We start from the raw sequence: 12,019 nt of genomic DNA, 5'->3' as shown, positions 1-12,019 counted from the left end.
TAAAAAAACCAAATCAATGAGTCAGCAATGACATCTGTTTAAAACGTCAAGATTATGATAATATTTACAAAGAATGCGTCATAAGGAATGAGGCTGAAGAGGCGGTAATCTCCAAAGTACAAATAATATCATAATCATGTAAATATGAATGCTTTGTTATAAACCCATGCTCCATTTGAATCCTGGCATTTCCTATTTATGGGTCTACTATGTTGACATCTGAAGATAAATGACTGCAATGAAAAAAGCAGGCAATGCACTATGTAAAATATCGGCAGGCCTTGGACTTTGGAGAAAGGTATAGCGTACTTCCTATCAAATGTATTTGGTTGACATTTGATAAATAAGCGAAAGGCATTGAGCTAAATGATTGCAGGAAATGAAACATACATATTCCATTTCCATTTGGGTGGTTTATCAATTGACAAACACGCACAATCTTCCGAATAGTACAGGTACGCCCATCCAGCATTGCAAGCTATGTTCTCTAAAAAAATATTACCAATCTATAATACTTTTATTTGGAATACATTGAAATGTAAAGACTGAAAGGGAGATTGTAGGAATACTTGACTTGAGCTTTCATTTCAAACTAAATATCACAGGTCATATTCGTATCACTGTATGCAGAGAGTAGTGACGGGCTGACGGCTAATAAATCAAAGAAAAAGTGTGTGGCTATTCTGATAGTTATAGATAGAAACCAGTTCAAGCAAATGGATCAGGAAGACAATAAGTCAATAATCTTTGTAGTGTGAAAGAATAATTCAAATTGTACATGTACATAGCCAAATGAGATCAATACAAGATCTAATTGTGGTCTTGAATAGAATCGATTACATTTAAAATCAAATAAATATATTTTCCCCACTATTTGGGAAAATTTGATTGGTTATGAAACCTCAAGACTACCTTTGAGTAATTAGAAGTGACATTCAAAGCTGCACTTGGAAGTAAGATAGTGATATCAGAATACAGCTGGGAGTGAACTTGGAGAATAGAGTACCACACCTACATGAGTTGGAGTTCATCCAAAACATTTGAGAGCTGGCTTACCTTAAAAACTAAAAGTTTGGTCACCACAGCATTTTGTGGTATTCAGGAAAGAAGCAAAATACAGGCAGGATGTCTGAAGCCAATATTTATACACCCATTGTAGATTTGATCGAACAAGATGATGATCAATGGACTTTACATTGCGGACAGGAAAACCAAGGGTAGGGCCTACCTTTTTCCCCCTTGAAATTCATCATGGATATAAGGTGCATGAATTATAATTCTACTGGATGTCTACATGAAAAACTTTAAGTCAAGAAATTTGGCAAGACATGTTTGTCTCCATCTTCTCCACTCCACTTCACACTCATCATTATTTCTCCGTCTAATGCCGAGTTTATCCGTTTGCTGTTATTCAACCCCTGCGGAAATATGAAAATATATATCCTCTGAACATTTCCTTTCAATACCTGCCACATAATGCTTCCACAATAAATTCCCTTTTTTCCCATTATCTGCACCCTCCCCCTGTCCCCTTGTCACTCTTTCTCACTCCCATTTTCGCCTCTCTTCTTTCAACTGAATGTGGCTCCACTCTCTACCTTTTAACAGCATTTTCCCTGTTTAGTCTTTTTTCCTTTTTTTTGTTACCTCCATGCACATGTATATCTCAATCTCTCTATTTCTTTCATCCTCTCCCCTCTATTTCTCTTTCCCCCTCTACTTTAGTACCATCTCCTCCCCCTTTCTCTTCCTCCCTATTTGTCTCTCTTTCCTCTTTTCTCCATCGCTCCACCCCCCCCCCCCCCCTCTTTCCTCTATTTACACTGTAACAAGTTCTTTTGATCTCAGTACTCTCACAAATCAAAATACAATTCCATTCTTTCTTCTCTTTTTGTCTCTCTGATTCTCCCTCCCTTCCCATACTTCCTCTCTCTCTCACCCTTTTCTCTATCATTCTCTAAGCCATTCTGTCAGTCAAGTTCAACTCTGGAGCAAATGTCAGTTTCGTGCTGACAATTGCCAGAGAACTGATCCTTTATTGCACATGCAGCCATCTTCTGTTAAGAAGGTCAATGAGAGCTATGTATCTGAAGAAAACAGTAGCGACAGAACTCATGAGCTAGAGCTCTAGAATATAGGGGAGACCGGGGTTAGTTGGAACATTTTTGACAGAAATGGCTGTAAAATCCAAATAGATTTTATTCGAGAAACAATCGATATATCAGCTTGAAGCATATATCTCAGGGCTTCAAATGTACCCCATAAAATTTTTAACTCCATTATGGTTACTGAAAAAATCCAACTTAAACAAGACCATCGCAAACGTTCCAACTTACCCCCATATCGGGGTAAGTTGGAACATGGTATGGGGTAAGTTGGAACACTGCATGGTCAATTAAGAATTATACTTAAACTACTTGAAACTGTAATATCACATGGTTTTAGCCTATTTGCTTTATCTTATTCAAGTTCAAAATATTAAAGTGTGGATTCATTGAAATTTAGGCTTTCTATTATACAGCCACTCACACAAGCAGACTGTGTAGTAGAATTCCGCATATTTGGGTGCATTTGAGTTTACATGCAATTAGGTGTACTCTCAGCAATTTCATGTACTTCTGCATCAAATTTATAAGACAAAAATTAATTGTTTATATTTTTTTCATAATTAATTATGCAAATAAGCATATAAAATTTTCCTGAAATTTGCTTTTTTTGGTATGTTTTTGCCTTTAACTCTATTTATTAAGCTAGTAGAATGCTAATTTTTGGTGAGAGTTTCAATTTTCACATTTATAACAAATATCCACCAAAAATTCAAAAAATGTAATTTATTATGTATTTTTTTTTTTTTTTTTTACATTTGTATTTTTGTTTTCCGAACTTTGTTTTTTTCCGATGGACTTTGTCAGGAGTCTTTTGCGATCATAAATAGTATAAAATGAATCTATTTGAACCAGCAAAAGTAAATCATACATTTAAGACTTTTGGTTGAAAAATTATGATGTTTGATTATGATGTTTAGGGTAAGTTGGAACATGTTCCAACTAGCCCCTTCAACTTTGTTCCAACTAACCCCGGAGGCCCATTTGACATTTATAAGCTTACAGCACAAAAAAGGGACTTCACCATGGCATATTAATAACCTCATTTTGTAGCTTGGTATAAGTGTCTATTATACCCCCAAACTGGCCAACTTGATCTATAAACTTCTCTGAGATAATCAAACATTTCTGAACGAGAAAAAAATTACTCAGAAGGTCAAAAAACAAAAATTTGTTTCTAACTTCACCAGGCTTGTTGCACATGTGTTGTCTGTAATATGGTGGATGACTCTTGATAATGACAATAACTTGAGGGCAGTATTGCAGAAATTTATTTAAAGACGTTAAAGAAAATTACAATGTTTCAACTTACCCCATGTTCCAACTAACCCCGGTCTCCCCTATTCTGATCAGACTGTATACATTGTACATGTTCAGGCATTTTAATAACTTAACCCCCCCCAAAAAAAAAAACTGAATCAAAGGAAAAATCTGTCTCGGACTGCTACATGTACTCACAAGAACACTGAATTTTTATGTTTCACAAAATTGTCATTTCCATTTCTGAAAACCTGTAATTTCAAACTTGATCCAAATGGAAATTTCATTTTATCATAGAAAATGTACATGAACACAGCAAGAACATGAATTCCATTTTTGCAAAGGTAAATTCAATTAATTTTCACATGAAAAGTAAAGAACCAAAACATATTTTCAATAAAAATTAAAATGCAAAATCACTGTACCTACAGTACAATGTATATACTCACTTATTTTTGTGACACATATAATAGCCTACATTATATGCCTCTTTCAAAGTCTCATCATGAATATGAAATATACATTTAGACCTACATTATTTCTTAAATTCTTCCCAACTTTGGTAATTTCACAAAAGGGTTTTAAGATCTTTTTAAAATAAAAAAAACTCCACTTTGCATACATGTACTTGTAGTCAATGTGTAAAATATTGTTTCACTGGACAAGATCTAGAATTCATCTGACTGTTGTAACTGGGAAGAAGCCCTGAAATCAATTTTGAACTATTCATCAAATGACCAATTGCCCCCCAATTTTACCATATGAGATTCTCATTCATCATGCAGGACTTATATTTCAATAAAATAATATTTGATCCCGACCATTCTGGATTCTCATTTCCGGCCCTGAATGGAAAGCTTTTAGTATGTCAAGCTCATATTGCTTGGATGTGAACCAAAAATGAATTTATACTTTCAGATTTCCAACACAGCAATGGTAAACAAGATACACAGAGAAGGGATGGGGGTGAATGTAGGTCAACAAAAACTTGCACCTTTTTTTTCAAGCTGTAATCTGTAATACCTTCCAATGTTGCATCTAGAATGTAATCTATGGCATGGTGAATCATGCAATACTTCATTTCCAACAAAGGTAATAATTATTCAATCTGTACATTTTGTATACATGTACATTTTATTGTCATCAGACAAGCATGCTTTTAGGTGTGTTTACCAAAGACCCTAATATTGTCATAGAAGATTTTCAATTCATTTTCACTTTATCTTTGTGTTTTATAGCTTTTGACTTAGCTTTAATAGTTTAATGATTTATATTTGCATAAATTGTAGTGTACTAGAAATAATAAAAAAACGTTTAAAAATCTTAAGAAATAAAGAAACATTAAAAGAGAAAATATGCCTATTGAACATCATAAGATGCATGGATGTACATAACCAGATAGCAAATTTCAAATGTATACAAAAATATGTATGATGATCACATATGAAACAATAGATCAACAATAGACAAGAACATTCCATGTGTCTTGATATAGGATTCAATAGACACCGGTTTCCATCAATCCGAGAGACTAGGAGAATAAATCAAACAGGGAAGTTCTTGAACTTACACCACTGCGATTCCCAGGCTGGACTCAAACTCAATGCAAGGTTTCTTGTTGTTTCTTCAAACAAGTCCTCAAAGGAGTTAAAAGGCTTTTTAAATGTTATGCAGCAAGAAGTATTGGCAGTGACAAACACAAAGTTAAATTGCTCTGTATGATTCCCTCAGCAACACTCGGCAAGACTCTTCCTTCTCTCATCCGTCACATCGTCAGCCTCATTCTCAAGTGCTCTGCTTCTCCCATTAGGCAATCTAGCTACAAGAAATGAGACAGCCGCCGCACACACCGATTCTACGCATCAAATCGCCCTCACCGCGGCTGTGTAATCAAGCCTTGCAGTCTGTAAAAAAAAAGACAAATTAAGTGCGGACAAACAGGTCTCTCGGGCGAGCCTCTCTGACAAAACCTAACGAGTCCCCAGGCATGTCTTTGTACTTTCACGCCAACGTTACGCCATCGGGATATCGTCAATCCTGCTTCCGCCTCCAAGGTGTCGGGCTGGTGTGAAAAGTGAAGAGAGGCTCAACGATTTTCTGATTAGCAAACAGCCGGCAGAGAAAATGAGAGAAAGAAAGGACAAAAAGATGATAGGCTGCTGAATGACTTTGGTAGGATGGCGACCTTCAGCAGAGTTACTTTTTTTGTTTGAGATCATTAAACCCAATTCCAATGTTTATGAATGATTACCATGAAATTAGCAGTTCGTCACATGCAAGACTCACACGTATTGAATGCTTTACTTTAAACCTCACTCTTTCTGTCTGTAACTTACACTCTGATCAACAGTGGAATAGAATTGATCTAAATCAATCAAGAAAATAATAAGAGTTCTATTCAAACTTGTTAAAGATAATGTTCACTTTATTTAATTTCTGCTAACTATTGAATGAAATGTATCAGAGTGATTTAAGAATCTCATTTCAAACTAGAAATTTCCCCTTTAGACATGTATATTTTAGTTGAGTTCCTAATCTTTTGATTGATTTATTTCTAGAATATTGAATGAAAATAGTTGCATTAATCATCATTCTTGATAATGATCTTGGAAGCAGGTCCATGTGATAAATTAACCAGACTGGGAAATATCAGGAAAGCATGGAGGCATACATTCCCTGTTTTTCATAGAATCCTCTGGCATTGAACTCTTTAAATAAAAATCAAACAGGTCTACGTGTCAATGCTCAAATAATTTTACGAGGCTTGTTTCTTTCAGTACTTGCAAATTCATGTATCCCCTCCCTTTCCGAACATTTAATTAGCCCCCCCAAAAAAAAAAACAATCAAAAAAAAAAAACACCATAATATTGCACAGTGCACACCGACAATTAATCAGAAACCCCATTTCATACGAGAGTATTCCTTACCTTTACAGGTATTGGCCTTCAAAGGAATGAACAAAATAAGCAAGGATCTTGCAAGTCCTTTTTAGAGGAAATTTGTACTCCAATATTTACATGCAATGAGCACTACCAAGAGAAATATACAGGCCTATTTTCGATTGGTGCGCCAGCATGTAAAACTGAAAAGATGAAAGCTTTATTTTCATTCCATGGTATAAGAGTACCAGCACCCAGTATGCAAATTATGTATCAGATTACACTATCTTGCATGTGATGACTTAAGGGGGAAAGGGGGGTAGACAGCCGTCGGTCGTTATTGATCTGGTTCACGTTTCAGATACACTTGGATAATATCATGATACAAGCTAGAACCATACGCTGGGAACTTAACTGATGGTTGCTTATTAATACCTCCAGAGATTAATCCGGGAAGATGATTAAACTATTGGCCCTATTGCGTTTGAAGGCAATTTTTAAGTGTTTTTCTAAAAACGAAATGCACCTGCATTGTTGCAAAAATCCCAGGGGTTGCATTTTCTCTATGAAGCACCAGGAAAAGCTGACGTAAATTACAATGTTCCAAAAGTTAATGACTAAAAATAGCTGCATATTTGATGTACATTGTATGTTTACAGACAAATGGAGGTTTTAAAATAAAAATCCACCACACAGTTGATTTGCATAGTTGGCATTAAAAAGTGAAAGACCAAGATATTGTTTATACAACAAATGATTTAATCTTCTGTAAATGTATATTCAGCTCTATCTGAAAATTAAAATAAGATGAAATTCTGATAGATTACACATGAATACGATCCGTAGATAACATGTAGTACTCTAAACTCTGGTGATGATACCACCACCAATTTGTGGGTGGTAATATCATAATAGCTGGTTTCAGACCGCCTTGAAGTCCGTCAGTTCCAGGTATTCTCTGATCGGGAAATTTACCCCGATCAGAAAATACCAGGTATTTTGGTAATGTGAAAGCAAACTACGCGTAATTTCCCCGAAAGAAAATACCTGCTAAATAGTAGGTACTTGGCAAAATTACGAGAACTTTCGCGGGGATTTTTCCAAGGTCGCGGGTATTTTGGCAATGTGAAAGCAATTTACGGGAACTTTTAGCCCAGCGTGTCGTTGGGCGCGGGGGCGGTGGGTGGCTGCTTGGCTAGTGGTTTTGAATCTCGCGCCTTGCCTGCTTATTAGACCATACTGCGCATGCTCCTAACTTCAGGAATTTACCCCGAAGGGTATGTTTCGGGGCGGTGTGAATGCAGGAATAATTAATGGGTATTTTTTAGCCTAAAAATGTTCTCGTAATTTAACGGGGATTCTTGTGATCGAGGCGGTTTGAAACCACCTAGTGACGTCCAAATCCATTCCACCACCCTCCTACTGGAAATGTGTCATCCCTGCATAATCAATGCATAAACTTACGATGGAAATCTCAGAATCCAGTAGTCATTGGGTTAATTTAAACCTGCTATGACCATTCAACATTGCCATACTATTGATTTGTCTGTGGACTGGAAAGAAGGGCCTTCACTCTGGTCTATCGGTGGGATTAAAAACAGCTGACAAAATATAGAAAACGATTGAGCTTTCAAATTAATCATTCCGCTTTATTGTGCCTGTTTTTCTTATCTTTACCTTCTCTTTTGTGTACATATAAATCCATTTTGCTACCTGCAACATTGATGCAGACTAAAGCATGTACAGTAGGCCTACAAATATTCTTAATATCTGCAAAGTGTATTCTTCAAGATCCTAAAAAGCATCAATGCCATGGAAATGTGATCTATGTTAATTCAACCCTATCACATTCAATGTAATTTCCCAATGGTCAATAAACCAATTATAATGCTTGAGTACACAAAGTAATTAATTTACAGTCAATGATTCAATTTCTATATGGGGGAGGTGGGTAATCACTTCTAGATGGCCAGACTCGGAGGCTAGGTTCCAAGAATTGAAGGTTTGATGAAAATCCATAAAGAGAGTTATGAAATTTAAGAATTTTTCATTTGTGATGTCACATAAGAGCAGCTCACCCGTATGTACATAATGAATTCCTCTAATATTCCACTTTTTTAATGGAATGTGATGAATATAAATATTTTTCTTATAAATATAAAGGGGTATGAAATGATTTGTCTGATGACATATGCACCCCAGAAATAAAATCAATTTCCTTCAGTCTCCTCCTCCTAGCATTCCTTCCCTCCCTGTATCATCCTCTCCACTCCCCATCCTTTCCCTTTTTCCTATCCCCTTCCTCCTCCTTACCCCTCCATCCTCTCCTTTCCAACCCCTCCCTCCCACATCCAATTCCTTCTTCATTCCCTCCCCTTCCTCCCTTATAGATATACTACAAAACATATCAAGATGAAAAGCAGAGGACATTCCTGACATATGAAGCAATCTGTTTACATCTGGATGTCACAGGTCGTAAACATTTGAATGTTAAGTTCATATTCATTCAATCAGACGGGATATCCTCTAGATTACCAGCTACAGACAGCAGTCTCCAAAAAGCAAGCATACATAATATGTAATGGGGCTACATGAAAATCAAGTACAAACACAGTACACAATTTAATTTGGCCTGATTGGTCACTCAACTTCATTGCAGCACAAATACTTTTGAAAGTCAAAAGCACCCCTAAAAAATAAATGCTTTTTTTTAATTTGCCAAAATAAAACCAAATTCAAGTGCTCTCTGTACAAGTACATTTTTATGTACCTGTCAAGAAATCGCCCAAAGAAGTGTGAACCATACATGTACATTTTAGATTGCACAAAAATCCAGACCAATGTAGGGAAAGATATCCTGTAGAGTCACTAGCGTACCTACGGGGGGGGGGGGGGGGGGGGGCAGAGGGGCAGAGGGGCAGTCTGCCCCCCTGACGAGCTTGACAGACCTTTTTGCCCCCCCCTGACAAAAATCCTGGAAAATCCTAGGTACGCCAGTGTGTAGAGTGTAGCCCTAAGAATAAACTGAAATGAATATACATGTACATACCCTTTCTCCTATTTTTCCCCTTTTCTAAAAAAATCCCATGCACCACTTTCTTCTATTTTTTTTTGTTGTTCGACACAATTTCAACACCAAGCATGCATAACACCAAGGGTGTATAATGTCTTCACCAGGAAAACTGCCCCATTTCACATGTTGGCCAACGTGTGTAGCAAAAATTGAATGGCCCCATCGGCAAATATTAACCAAAGCATCCAGCATCCATTGGTGGGCTCTTGTTTTACAGATTGAACATCAGCACTAGAATCATGTATCATTAATATTATGAAGTATTATTGTAATAATCAATTATTTGATAGTAGGCATCTACAGACAGACAAATCAAGAAAGAATCCTTTATTTTATAACACAATTCAATGTCCCATCAAATGAATGTCTGAAGAACATCCTTTTATAATTTAGTTTTTAGAAAGAGCAGGAAAATTATCTCTATTTTTCATTGGCTAATGAAGGAATTTTTTAAGTGCGTGCCTTTCATATAATTTAGACATGCTAACGGACGCTCTCAGTCAATGTATCCCGGGGGGGCGACATATAGCCCTAGTTTTTATTTTGGATAGGCCCCTCTCAAGCCTATCTTCTCTTGCAGTCCTAAAACAATACATGTTATCATTCAAACTTCTGTTTTTGCTGAGATAATATATAGCTTACAATAGCAACTAACAGCTACACATGTACAGAGAGTACAGTACACTCATGTTTAGCCTGTTACACAGAGAAAGACACATTTTTACCGATGCAAACATTAATTCTGCAGCTGGTAGACATTTAATTCATTATTTCAAGTCTTGATGTAGCCCATCTGCAGACATGTAAAGTGTATATTAAATCATTCAACTCTAACTAAACCTAACCAACTCTCATAATCAAATTCAAAATGGTTTCTAATGTTATAATCAAGTTTTATTCAACCTTGAGCACTAATGTTGAAAGGGAAATCAATTAATATATTGGTAAAAATATCAGAGTGAAAAAAATGACCATAGTACAGTCCTAAGGAATCACAAGGATTATTCCCAAAATTTCAGAGGCAAAATGGTTAACTTGTGAGAGCTTTAACATTTCTGCTAAGTGCTGACATACAAATTTATTTGTTGTTAACAGAGATAACAAATTGATACATTGTGGAGAAATCAAGTTTTCAAAATATAAAGAAAAATAAGCAAGAAATATCCTGTTCAAATCACAAACTTTCTGTATACCGACGATTCCAATCAAAAAGCAAAACTGTGTAAAAAAAAATATATCAAAAAAGAATGAATTGAAATAAGGGCTTCTTGGAAAGATTTCCACATATTTTTTTTCTTGTTTCTTTCAGAAAACTACAGATTTTTTTCACTTAAATAAAAATCACAGAACCATACACATTCTAATTTACAAATCATAGAAAACATATATCCTGTATGATAAAATCTCAGAGAGAGATAAAAATGTTATTCTGTAGCAAATCAAGAATGAGCAATCAATAAAACATAAACTGATACAAAAAACAAAGCAAGGAAAATGGTGGGAAACAAAAAAAAAAGAGTAAAAATATCAAACTTACCATTCAATTTATCTATCAGCATAGGAATAAATGCATGAACAAAGAAGGCTGGCTTGTTTTCCTGAAATTAGAATCAAGAAGATATCAGTCAGTCATACCAATGAAAATACATGTAAATCCAAAGAAAACAATAGTTTCATAAAATTTTCTATGATTTTACGATATACCAGATATGAGTGTAAAGGCTTACGCATTTCTATAGCTTAAAAAAACACTGATGGGATAGGTTTGTGTTCAATCCTTCTATTGAGAAAGGTATTACAATGGCTGGCCCCCGCAAATTTCACACAGTCTTTCTAAAGCGATCAACAGAGTCATTCAACGACTGACAAGGCCAGCAGAGAATCTAATAGACCAAACTGAACAGAATGAAAAGGTCCAAAATGATTAAATCGGAGGCCTACATGTTCTCTCTTGAGCATGTACAGTGCATGTAGGCTATTGAACTAACCAGTGTGATTATATAGAATAGAAATAAGCCCCTCCCCCTTCTTTCCATAGCAATGATATTGCAGGTACTGGGAATGGGTTTGTCCAGTGAACTTGCCGGAGTTACATATCTACATGTAGGTAATTAATGGTTACAGCATTACACTAAACTTACGTACATGTAGTTTACAAAGTCAAGGATTGGTGAATTATTTCATGTAATTTAGTGGGTGGTAAATGGGTAGTCATTCTGCTTAATGAAAATGAACTTTATATTTTTCCAATACAAAAAATGGATAACAATTTAACAATCATGATAAATTATTAAAGAGCATAATAAAATGAAAAGGCCTACTGTGTAGACAACATTTCTCAGTCTTCTCCAAGTGTGATAAAGATAAACGATCTGCATCAAACACATACAATGTGTTTTGCAAAATTTCTCCTCATCTGAAATGGACAAACTTTCAAGACTGAGACTCTCCTTCCAACTTCATGCTATTTCATCCAATGTTGTTAGTCATCGACTTAAAAGCTCTTCATTTTCACCAGCGGCAGAACCATGTATTTGGATTAACCACATATTGCAATAGGAAATGAATGGCAACCCCTGAAGCGGATCAATCCACATGCCTATTTGTTTTGATGTAGTCCCACATGTAAATTGAGATGCAAGTACTCTGCAGTTCAAACAATCCTGTCTATCAGACCACTATGACGTTTGTCAATGTCTGT

General features: G+C 35.8%; 1 long non-coding RNA gene across 1 annotated transcript; it reads right to left on the bottom strand.

Moving 5' to 3' along the window:
• Window positions 1-3,446: 3,446 nt before the first annotated feature.
• Window positions 3,447-11,133, bottom strand: LOC129265790 (uncharacterized). Its single transcript, XR_008584975.2, has 3 exons — window positions 11,046-11,133; window positions 10,856-10,916; window positions 3,447-5,269 (listed from the first exon to the last, which is right to left on the bottom strand). It is a non-coding gene; the product is annotated as an uncharacterized LOC129265790 (long non-coding RNA).
• Between the last annotated feature and the right edge of the window lie 886 nt (window positions 11,134-12,019).

Source organism: Lytechinus pictus, chromosome 1, assembly GCF_037042905.1.
Source record: "Lytechinus pictus isolate F3 Inbred chromosome 1, Lp3.0, whole genome shotgun sequence".
Classification (NCBI taxonomy): domain Eukaryota; kingdom Metazoa; phylum Echinodermata; class Echinoidea; order Temnopleuroida; family Toxopneustidae; genus Lytechinus; species Lytechinus pictus.
This window is presented reverse-complemented; position numbering and strand designations above follow the sequence as displayed.